A 13,054-nucleotide genomic window follows, 5' to 3' on the forward strand; every position below is an offset into this window, starting at 1 on the left:
TAAGGGTTGCCATCTATGAGACTAGTCTTGCTATGCTGACAACCGTCTCCATATTGATCTTGTACATACTTTAAAGGCTTAAACATTGCTTCTACTCCCATCCTATCTGCCCTATATAGGATTTTGAGTGGATGTCTATGACATTGTTCTTGGCCCCAAACCATGAAGAAAGGATACTTTCTTTTTGCATGGATCTCCAAGCACTTAATAATTACCATGACAATCTTATGTAAAGCTATTGTCCAAACTCCCTCTTAGAATCTTGCAAATACGGCTTCAAGAAACTTCATACATCCCAATCGAAGAACAAGCCACCATTGCTTTACCATTTGAAAACTTTGGAACTTTTTAGACTTAGCAAAGCATCGTTGTAAAAGAAGATTATTGAGATCAAGTATTGCACATAATTGTATTGCATTTCTTATCAGGGACACATCAATCTCTACTATTGTTGAATCTGTTAAATATCCAACCATAGATTTCTTAGTTGAAGTTACAAAGATGAAAAAGAAGCACATTAGATTCATTTACTTCCTCGTCATTTTACTAATATTTGAGCTATAAGCTAGCATAGAACACTAAAGCAGTTTAACTTCATATTGACAAATACATGCATAGGCACTAGTTAATAAATAATGTCTTAAGAAAAGAGAAATTTGACCATGTGGACAAATCTAACCAAGAGTAATATCATGAGGTGAAGAAAATATATATGATGACTTTTTTGAGGTAAAATCTATTCTAATAAATCCAATTTTCCATACCTACTTTTTATCACTAATTATAAGTATACTTGGACTACTAACAATAGAGCATTGTAATTAGTTGCAAAAATTATCTTATTATTATAATATTAAACATACTCAAATTCTAAAAAGTCTTTCAAATGGTATGTACAAAGAAGGTGTTTATTAGTCTTGATTGTTAAAAGAAAATTTAAACATGATACATTTGACCATGCGACCAAAACTACTATCACGAATAAGTGACACATGATAATTTAATCAAGATAAAGTATACTCTATTTGTATCAACTTTTCATAGTTTCTTCTTAAGGATTAACCATTCTATTTTTGAACTAGTTATATCCCATAGATATGTAGACTTATGAATTGTAACAAGCATTTTATCTTAATATTCCATATACACATCTCAAAAGACACATTGGAAGTAAAATCTTTGTTGTAATATTTGCTAGTGAGGCAAAACTCCTTTGGGGGGTGTAGTGAAACTTTGTTGGGTGTGCAATATTGTTGGCTCTCTTATCCTAAGCTACATACATAGACATACAATAGTGATGTAGTAAAAGAGATTATAAGAGATAAGAGATTTGACCATGTGGATAAATCTAACTAAAACTAACATGACAAGATCATTACACAACACATACAAGAGTTTAATTGAAATAATCTCTAAAATAAACTTAAGTAAATTTTGCATAGCTAGCTCAAACTTTTGATTGTGATAAGTGTTCCTGCACACTAGATTAGAATATCTCCTTTAAACAATTGTGCTTACAAAGGATGATAAATTTTAATGATATCTTTAATACTATTTTAGCAAAAGATTTACTTACATAGATTTTCTAAACCAAACATGCTTGGCACCTTTTGCAAAAAATTGAAAAAACTAAAGCCATAGTTTTGTTACGCAATATCACTAAAGAAAGAAAATATAGCAAATGCTAATGGAGGTAACTTTTCAAGAAGAAAACCAAAATTGCATCAATATGTCTTTCTTGATGAAAGGAGAAGGAACGAAGTTTAAACACCTGAAAGTAGCCTTTAATTTATCTTTCATAATTAGACTTGCTATGTCTTGGCTTGATTCTTCTACACCCTTGAGTGTACTTCAAGAACTTGAACTTCAGTAGGAGGAACCTCTTGGGCATTTGAATTTTGTTTGGCACTCTCATGGACTCTCTTCACAATTTTGCTTCAACCTCTCCTTTAGATGCAAGTCCACTTGCCTATACATCAAATACAACCTCATGAGTATCATTGAATGTTTCGATTGTAGTCCTCATAACTTTCCCTTTATTTCTCAAAATGGCCTTTGCAATCCTCTAGTCTTCTTTAATGTCTTCATCATTGCACTCCTTGTCCAAGCCTTCAAAGTCCAAAATGAAAGGCTTGTTGACATTGTTTATATATCACTCAAATTTTATGAATCTTTTTTCAATGGTCACTAATGTCAAAATCACAAAGGATCCTATAGATCCAAAAGCAAAGGTTCTATCCATTGGTAGGAAGTCAACATTTCCAACTAGCATGTGATACTTGTAAGAAATGCTTTCAAGAGCATTTTCCAAAGCTGCCATTTGCTTTCGAACAAGAAATAATAACAATATGAATTTTTTAGGTTCAGATGTCATTTGTAGTAGAGTGGATACAACCTTTCCAAACTTTATCGAGTCCCATTTCATTCCCTCAACTCCATGTGATGCATCTAGAACAACAACCCCAATTATAATTGGATCTCTGTAAACATTATATATAAGATCAAATGTTTCTAGATCGCATCCGACAACATATACATGCCAAGGTGAACTAGTGCATCAGCTCCATCCATTAGCTTCTTTGATACCCAATCATTGCAAATGCCTAAAATCTTTCTGTAGATTTCATCATTGATATCATAGTCATCAACAAGCTCTTCCCAAGTCTTCATCACAATGCTACTTTCTAGAATTGAGGCATTGAAAAGAGTGACTAATTTCTCCTTTAGGACCCTATCTTGCTTGATTTTCTTAGCCCTTGTTTCCATGTCAATCATATCATCCTTATCCCATTTGTTTCTAAGAAAAAGGATATGACCTTCATTGATCTCCTCTTGTAATGTAAGGATGTCTCCATCCTTCAAACCCATAAGGCAATGAAATACAATAGAAGAAGGTTGTCTCTCCTCCTTTCTTGAGCTCCTCCTAGGATATAAGCTCACCTCTAGAGTGTCTCTTCATGATTTTGAACCAACTATCAAATATTTCTTGGGAGCTAACAATCATATGGTAATCTCTAGATGCACAATTTTCTCTAATGTATGCCACAAATCTCTACAAAAGAAAGATCAAAATAGTGAGCATAGAACAAAAAAAAGAGCATCACATTAATCTTCACAAAAAGAGAAGGTAAGCTTATATATGATTACCTACCATGGTATTCTTTCAGAGCTTGTCTTAGGAAGCCCTTGTTGTTGGGGTTTTGGTGGAGAACCAAATGCTACCCATAGATCTCTTAATAGTTGAAGTTGCTCAACATAAGGGGCATTCTTCATAACATTATGTGATTCCATATTTGTCATTCATAAAAGCTCAATGCACATTTTGGTAAGACAATCAATTAATATTCTAGCATTTCCTATGGTGTATAAATGCTTGGTTACTAGGTAGCGTGTAGTATTACTTTGAATATATATCTTTGTTGCATGAATTGACTGAAGCCCTGATATAATCCAATAACTATAAGTGTCAAACTTATCAGCATCCACCTCATCACAATGCATGGGTCTCTTCTCATTGTTGTCCTATACAAAAGGCATAAGATATGCTACTATTGCTGCATTCATAGGATTCTTTATGAAAGATGTGGTTAGTTTCTCCACATAATCCCAACATAGTGACCTATAGGCATACAATGGTGGTGCCTCATAGCACCTATCAATGAGAATAGGAAATTGTGCCATTGGACCAAATGGAAAGAAACATGTGAAATCTAAATTCTTCCTTCTTTCCCTTCTTCTTAACTATCTTAGGAAAATCAAATATTCTTTCTACTCCTTTGATCTCAAGAGAAATTATTGGCTTTACAGGTGTAACTTCCAACATGGAAGGTAAAGTAGTATCATTCTCACTAGTGTTAGTAACCATATTAACAGTTGGAGCTTGTGACAAGGAAATTTGTTGAGGTGATTTTAACTTTGATCTTGTGGGGTTTGGTGTATTATTTTTATATTGAGCAGTAAGTGAAGATCTTGAGTCTGTTTGTTTAACTTAGAGTTTCATTGTTTTGTTGGGGTGATCACCTTTTCTTAATAGGAAAAGTAACTCACTATTTTGGATATCTTGGAATGCTAATATAATGTCTTATGTGCTTTTTACCTCCTCAAATAAGGTCTAATCCATTTTTTTCAAAGAGTATTCTTTATCCTCTTGAATACATGTAAAGTCAAATGACAAAGAATCAAGTTTGTATACTTCATTTTTCCCTTTGATCATAACAAGATTACATGGTATTCTCTCTTTCTGAGCACATCCATCTGTTAGCTTCTCTATGACATTATCTTGTTGAAAAAATGCAATATCACTCTTTAAAGTAAATAAGGGAACATTGTCAGCACTTTTTCCTTGACTATCATAAACATCCACATACCATGGATAGACAAAATGACCACTAACTTCATCAATGGTTTGGTTCTACTTTTTGGATGTACTATCTTTCTTTGCCATTGAATAGTTCGACAAAGAGGAAAAGTTGTCAAACAAAAGTGGATCTACAAATAGTCAAAATTCACAAAACCTAAATAAATGTATAAGATTTCTAGGTTGGAAATTGAAAACACAATGCCATAGGATTTTACAAAATACAATATAAATATACTCCAAAGTGACTTTTTCATAAAATGAAATATTAAAATTTGAGATTAAGTGTGATGTGAGAACTAACCATAAATAGATGTGGTTTTTTATCAAATCTCATGGATAATTTTGGCCCTAAGTTAGCATTAATTATGTTTTCCTTGCAAGAATCATATAGTAGAAACTTTGCCATGGGCTTTGGTTAGAAGTTCATATTATGTTAATAGTGAGACTTGGCCATGGGCTTAACCAAATGGTCAAGCAATAATAAACTATTGACTGTTAATGTGGTATGAGATATAACAAAAAATCATTGTGGTTATGTAGAAAAACTCATGGATGATTTTGTCTCTAAGTTCACATTGGATTTCTTTTCCATGTAAGTTTCCTATGCAAGGATCATACTCTAGGAACTTTGCTAAGGTTTTTGGCCATGTGGTCAAATCCTATTTAATCAAAGAATGAGATTTAGTTCAACATGAGTTCCATCCATATATCAATGTGGTATGTAGCAATCTTACTACTCTATTTGTCCCAAAACATTCTAATTATTGTACATGTAAGTTTCCCTTGAAAGGAGTCATATTGTAGAAACTTTGCCATTGATTTTAGCCATGTGGTCAAATCCTAATTAGTCATAAGACTTATCTATGAGATTAGAAACTTTGCCATGATTTTTCACCATATGTTTGTTAAAGGCTACTTAAACAGAGGATGTGGTTTATTGTGATATGAGATTCTTATATAAACAAATGTGCCTATGTAGCAAATCCCATAGATATCAACATAAGCTATTGTGAAAAACACTTGAAAGAATCTAGGTGATCAACCCGCCAAGACCGACGGACCACTTATTGTTTCAAGTGTTCCAAGCCAAGCACTAATGGATACCTCTCACATAGCCGATGTGCTATCCATCCCTATGAGTGTAGTGAGCTTACCTACATGCCCGATCAAGTTGCCTCCTCTCCCCAGCACTCCGATAGCTCCATGATCCAAGTGCAAGCTTCAAGCGAGCTCCATCCTCAAGCTCCACGCTCCAAGCTCCATTGCCACTAGCCAGACAAGAGAAGAGAAGAGAAGAGAAGAGAAGAGAAGAGAAGAGAAGATGGAGAGCTTCTCCACCACGGTCCCTCACCCTCACCCTCACACACTCACTCCCTCACATTCTCACACTCCCTCTCTCAAGCACAAGATCAAGCAAGTAAGAAGAAGGAGAAGAAGAAGAAGAAGAAGAAGAAGATAAGAGCTACTTTTGGCCACACACAAGAATGAGCTTCTCATTCACTTTTCAACTTTATATACAAAACCCTAAATCCCTTTTGGGTAGTCATCCCCTTACCCCTTTTTTACATGGCCGGTCGTGGCCTAGGCCCCTTTTCCCATTGTCCTACTATCTTCTTAGCTTTCTTCCTACCTTGCACGGCCGGCACTCTTAAAATAAATCATGGTGTGCCTTGAGCTCTTTTACAAAAGTGTTGACATGCGCTTTTTCTTGTGCACCTTTCTCCTTGATTTAGGACTTTTCTGCATTTGTTGTGTTTCCAGATTCTTCTTGGCATGCCTTCATCTTCCGTTTCACTTTGCCTTGGCTTTATCTTCCTCTTTAGATAAATCTAGATTTTCCACCTTCTTTATCTAAGGGTTAACATTACCCCCCTCCTAGACGAGTGTGCCAGTCCCATGGCACTCAGCATCGTAGCTTTGGCATTCACCAAAGACGTGAGTGGAAGGGACATCTGTGGTTGCCTGGAGGAGTTTTCGTGGTGGTGCAAATGAAGGCCGTTGGGGGTACGTTGGTGGTCTGGGTGCCTGGTGGTAGGGTTGTTGGAGTTGGGGATAGGGCTGCTCATTGTTCAGAATTGCACTGATGGCTGGCACATGTGTTGGTTTGTGGGGATTTTGCACATGACGATTGTTTGGTGGGCTTGCATGATGAGAAAAGACAAGAGTTCAGAGTTGAGTGTTGATGAAGAGCTGAGGGTACTTTACTTGGAGTCGTCAATGCCTGCAATTGAAAACCTCTCATATGGTCTCTCCCTAGGGGTTAGTGCTAGTCTTCTTATTGTGTGCACAAGATGTAGTTTGATTAGTTTGGGAGACATGTCAAACTCTAAGCAAGCTAAGTGTAATGTCTTGCACTTGAGGACCCAAACTGTGTATAGATTGTTGTTCAGATAGTATGTGAGTGCTCGTGCATACTTAGATATTGCGTAATTAGAAGACTATTGGTCTGGTTCCTCGTAACAATGTGTGGATGAAGCAAGGGTTCAATACAATGGAAAAAGTTGTCGATGTTGAGGAGAAGTACACACAAAGTCTTCTTGAGACATCATTTGCAATTTTGACAATATGATGTATCATAATTGAGCTCATTGACGCATTAGCTTTTGGTAGCTAGTGGCTACTTGTATTGTTCAAATATTACAGTGTACTTTTCATGATCCTTTGTGCCTTGTTTACCATTATTGATTGCAATGGTACTACTTGTCAAGATTGTGGGAGAGAAGGAAGGAGTCTCACTTGTAGCTTTCTTGCTTGCACAATGGGGGAATACACACAAAGGTGGAGGCTGAAAATAGTTTTCCTCTTCTTAGTTGTGTAAGCCAAAAGAACTCTAGTATAAAGAAATAGAAGAACCCTAGATATGGGTCTCAAACCAAACTCAACTAACTAAGGTGGCATACTAACTGAGCCACGAACTAGAGTAGATAAGGACAGCTATCATGTAGCTATTATTCAAGGGCGGTGTACCAACCGCATCTGCAACTGACAAGTCGGTGACATAAATACACAACGGTCACCCTGGCGTATCACGACTGGAGCTCGATATCTCAACACTCCCCCTCGAGCTCAATCCCAATTCCTGCACACCAAGCAGGTCTCTGAACTTGCGTAGCTTCTCTGCGCCCAATGCCTTCGTGAATATGTCAGCTACCTGATCCTCTGTGCTGACATAAACTAGATCAATAAGACCTAGTAAAACCCTCTCTCGCACATAGTGATAATGCACCTCAATGTGCTTTGTTCTAGCATGATAGACTGGGTTATTTGCCAAGTGTATACTACTCATGTTGTCACAATAAATGACAACTAGTCCATCTGTAGACTGATGCATATCATAAAGTAGCTTATGCAACCAAGCTACCTCACATGCAGCCATTGCTGCACCCCTGTACTCAGCCTCTGTGCTCGACAAGGCAACTGTAGGCTGTTTCTTGTTGCTCCAAGTGACTGCAGCACTCCCAAAAGAGAACACATATCCACTGGTAGATCGTCTATCAGAAATACTACCAGCCCAATCAGCATCAGTGTATCCATGCAACTGTATCTGAACCCCAGTCTCATAAAATAGTCCATACTGCAATGTGGACTTCACATACCTGAGTATGCATCTAGCCGCATCCAAATGTGGTTTCCTTGGAGCCTGCATAAACTGACTTACCAATCCAATAGCATAGCTCAAATTTGGCCTGGTAATAGTCATATAAATCAAACTTCCTACTATGCATCTGTACATAGTAGGGTCTTCTAGAAGCTCACCTGCATCTATGCTCAGCTTCACATTTTGCTCCAAAGGAACTGAAATAGGCTTACAGCCTGTCATCCCATATTTGGACAGCATGTCCAATCCATACTGCCTCTGCAAGAGCTGTATCCCACTTGGTGATCTAATCACCTCAATGCCCAAGAAATAACGCAGCTCTCCCAAATCCTTCATCTCAAACTTCTGCTTCAATAGCATTTTCACATGAAGGATATCTTCATCACTGTCACCTGTCATAATCAAATCATCAACATAAATGACAAGTAGCATAATACCTTTCTCTGTTTTTCTCACATAAAGTGAGAAATCTGCCTTGGAAATCTGAAAGCCAATAGTGACAAGATACTGTCCTACCTTGTCAGACCATGCTCTAGGTGCTTGCTTCAAGCCATACAAGGCTTTCTTCAACCTGCAAATAAACTCAGGATGAACAGCATGCACATAACCTGGTGGCTGCTCCATATAGACCTCTTCTTGCAAATCACCATGCAAGAAGGCATTCTTTACATCCATCTGATGTAAAGACCATCCCTTTGATGCAGCCATAGCAATGACTGCTCTTATAGTTGCCATCCTTGCAACGGGACTGAATGTTTCTTCATAGTCAATGCCATATGTTTGTGCATACCCCTTGACTACTAATCTTGCCTTGTATCTGTTCACAGAACCATCTGCATTGTGCTTCACCTTATAAACCCACTTACAGCCAATTGCATTCTTACCTTTAGGCAAAGGTACTAACTCCCATGTAGCATTTGCTTCCAAGGCATCCATTTCTTCATCCATGGCTTTCTCCCATTTTTCTTTTCCCATGGCTTGCTCAAAAGATGTGGGTTCTGGTTCCTGTATCACTTTGACCATATATGCATAGTGAATGGCTGTAAATCCATCATATTTCAGCCTATCCACAGGATACCTAGCTCTCGTAGACCTGCGCAAAGTAGGTTCACTCCCAGGTGCTCTCAAAACATCCCTGGACTTCCTTACTCCAGGTGTAACAATAGAAGGAATACCCAACTCATCATCAATGCTCTGTTCTGAGCCACTGGATTCACCATCCACATAAGAGTGACCTGCATTCACATCAAACATGGGCTGATCAACCTTCTCTTTTCCTTTTCGTGATACCTGCATACCACTATCTGCATTGCTTTGAGAAGATTCTCCTGATCTCAATCTGCCTGTCCATGGCGAAGAATGTGAACCACTGCTAGAGGATGCTCCAGGTCCACTAATATTTTGTGACTGCTGCTGTGAATTCTGTGCAGCATTACCTTTTGTGCATCTACATCATCAATCACATTTACTGGTTTATACCAGCTACTCATCTCATCAAAAACAACATCTCTGCTCACTGTAAACTTACGAGTAGAAGGGTTATAGCATCTATACCCTTTTTGCTACAGAGAGTAACCAATAAAGATGCACTTCTCAGCTTTTGGATCCAACTTGGATCTCAACTCATCTGGCACATGTACATAGGCAATGCAACCAAAAATTTTCAAATGAGAAATATCTGGTTTCCTACCAGTATACCTCTCCTCTGGAGTCATCCCATGTATTGCTGCAGTGGGAGTCCTGTTCATTATATAGACTGTTGTAGCAACTGCTTCAACCCAATAAAAATCTGGCAAGTCTTTTTCATTGAGCATGGCACGAGATACCTCTCCAATATGCCTGTTTTTCCTTTCTGCAATTCCATTTTGTTGTGGGGTATAACTGCATGAATATTGCTGCTTTATGCCATGCTCCTGCAAGAACTTTGCAAACTCATTTGAGAGGTACTCTCCCCCTCCATCTGACCTTAGGCATTTTATTTGCAGACCTGTTTCTTTTTCAGCCATAGCTTTAAGGGTTTTGAAATGCCCAAAAACTTCACTTTTCTTTTTCATAAAATACACCCAAACTTTTCTGCTATAGTCATCAATAAAAGTGACAAAATAATGACAGCCTCCAAGAGATGCAGCTTTAGTAGTCCACACATCAGAGTGGATTAATTCCAATGGCTTCTCACTCTCTTGAACATGTCTAGGAAATGGTTTCCTTGCCTGTTTTCCAAACTGACAGGCTTCACATACCTTATGCATTTCTGCAACCTTGAATTTTGGCAATCTTGCAACAATATTTTGGGCCTGCATTGATTTAAGTCGCTGTACATTAACATGACCAATACGTTTATGCCAGATATCAGTATCTGCAACTACACCGGTCCCATGTGCAAACATTGCTGCACTCAATTCAAACATGTCTGCATCCAACGTAAACATTCTGCCCTTCTTCTTTCCTTTTGCTATCAAGTGACCTTTATTTTTCATATCCTCAACAAAGCATCCATGAGGATTAAATCTGACCTGCAAGCCCTGCTCAACCATTTGACCGACAGAAACCAGATTCTTGATGATATTCGGGACATGAAATACATCGGACAGGTATTTCTTTTTCCCATCCTGCATAGACAAGGGAATTTTTCCAATCTGCACAATAGGATGTGCAGTATCATCACCAGTCTCCACAAATCCTGGTTTTTCCATTTTCCTTGCATCCTCCATCCATTCTGCATGACCTGTCATGTGGTTTGATGCACCTGAGTCAACATACCATACATCATTGCTTTCTTCTGCACTTGTCACAGAATTGTTCATGTGCTGCACCATGAACAAATGCTCATTTCTGTCATCACCCTGTCTGCTAGAAGATGCATAATTCCTTTGTTGCAGTTTTCCATTCATGATGTCATTCTACTTTTTATAGCAGTCTTTAGCCATATGACCCATTTTACCACAGTAGTAGCATTCAACATTACTGTTTGCATTTTGACCTCTTTGCCATCCACCACGACCTCTTTGGCTCCCCCTGCCTCTAGAGTTACCACGTCCTCCTCCATAGGACTGGTTTTCTTGAGTTTGCTGCATATTCTGATTTCTACCACGGCCTCCAAATCGGCCTCCTCTACCTCTGCCTCTATCTCTTCCAGCATTTGAGTAGAAGACAGCTTCTTTTGAAGTTCCTCCTGAAGAAGATGCACCACCATTTCTCTGTTCCTCAGAAATTAGAAGAGCAATCAACTCCTCAAAATCAGGAAATCTTTCACGAACTGAAATGGATGTCCGAAACTGTGCATAATCCTTTCCTAGACCATTCAAGGTCACAGAAACTAAATCATCATCTTCCACTGGTGACCCAATGGAAGCAAGTGCATCTGCAATCTTCTTCACCTTCATGTGGTAGTCGTTGATGCTCATATTTTCTCTTTGCACATTGTGTAACTCTTGCTTGAGCTGCATTTTCCTGGCTTGAGTATTTGTGCTATACATTTTTGACAAAGTATCCCATGCCTCCTTTGGCGTACTTGCATCCTGAATATGCACAATCATAGAGTCTGAAATGCTGATAGACAGCCAATACATAACTTTCCTGGCTCTCTCATGCCATGCTTTAAATGCCTGCATTTGCTGTTGATTGGGAACATCAGGAAGAACTGGTTCTTCTTCATTTCCTGCAACAAATTCCCAATATCCTTTTCCCATAAGGAAATTCGTCATTCTAAACTTCCATGCTTGGAAGTTGTTCTTGTCAAGCTTTTCAGTGACAATCTGTGAAAGAGAATCAGATGCCATTACAGAAGACTGCAAAAAATTATGTCACTGCAAAAACCACAGCTTCACCCTCACAAGGGAAAATCTGCAAAACTGGCGAAAGTGGTATTTGACCACACAGTCACTTCCTAGTGACGATTTTGCATCAACAGGCAAAAGGGATGATTCTGTAACTCCAAATGTCTCTGGGCACAAGCATACAATGCAATTTTTACAGTAACTATTCACCGACCTGTAGAACAGTGGCTGCACAGCATAAAACTGGGCCTTTTCCTGAGTGCATGCAGAAAACTTCCGCCTCCAAAACAGGCCCCGAAATGGCCTCAAATCAAAAAAACAAGGTCGCCAAGGGCTAAAGCCCTTTCCTGCAGCATATACTGCCCTCTTGCTTCACCGCGAAGGGCGTCTCAACCTGAGACAATGCACTCCTGCACTTTCCGGCTGTGCTACCTGCAGAGATCTGCTCCCAAAACAGAAAATGAAAGCAACACTGCTCCTCTTACTAGAACACCGCGAGCTTGGCTTGCTTTCTTGAGCTCCTTACCACGAACAAGGCTCTGATACCATGTCAAGATTGTGGGAGAGAAGGAAGGAGTCTCACTTGTAGCTTTCTTGCTTGCACAATGGGGGAATACACACAAAGGTGGAGGCTGAAAACAGTTTTCCTCTTCTTAGTTATGTAAGCCAAAAGAACTCTAGTACAAAGAAATAGAAGAACCCTAGATATGGGTCTCAAACCAAACTCAACTAACTAAGGTGGCATACTAACTGAGCCACGAACTAGAGTAGATAAGGACAGCTATCATGTAGCTATTATTCAGGGGCGGTGTACCAACCGCATCTGCAACTGACAAGTCGGTGACATAAATACACAACGGTCACCCTGGCGTATCACGAGTGGAGCTCGATATCTCAACACTACTAAGATGGAGTGCGAAAAAGAATTGTGCAAATAGTTCAGGGTGACAAGTCTAACCATAGGCAAGACAAGCTCCCTAAGTATGTCCTACCCTTGATGTGCCCTGAACAATTGTGGGGGATGTGTAAGGGGCTAGGGGACTAGGGACATAGCCAACTAACCAATGTCATTGGATGTACCTAATTTGAGGACCCCTAGGTGTTGTGTTGTGATTGTGGCTACCTTTCTTATTTTATTTTATTTTATTTTATTTTCTCTCTCTTTTTCTTTTTCTTTTGCCCTTTTTTTTTGATAACATGAATACAACCATTGCAATACATTGAGGCTATCAACCTTTCATTTGGATTGGGAAATGTCAAGATCTAAAGGCTGTGAAAATGGATATTACAACGATGATTGTGTTACTAGCCTTGATGCTT

Source organism: Lygodium microphyllum, chromosome 18, assembly GCF_053477565.2.
Source record: "Lygodium microphyllum isolate KBCC chromosome 18, Lygodium_microphyllum_v1.1.10, whole genome shotgun sequence".
Taxonomy (NCBI): domain Eukaryota; kingdom Viridiplantae; phylum Streptophyta; class Polypodiopsida; order Schizaeales; family Lygodiaceae; genus Lygodium; species Lygodium microphyllum.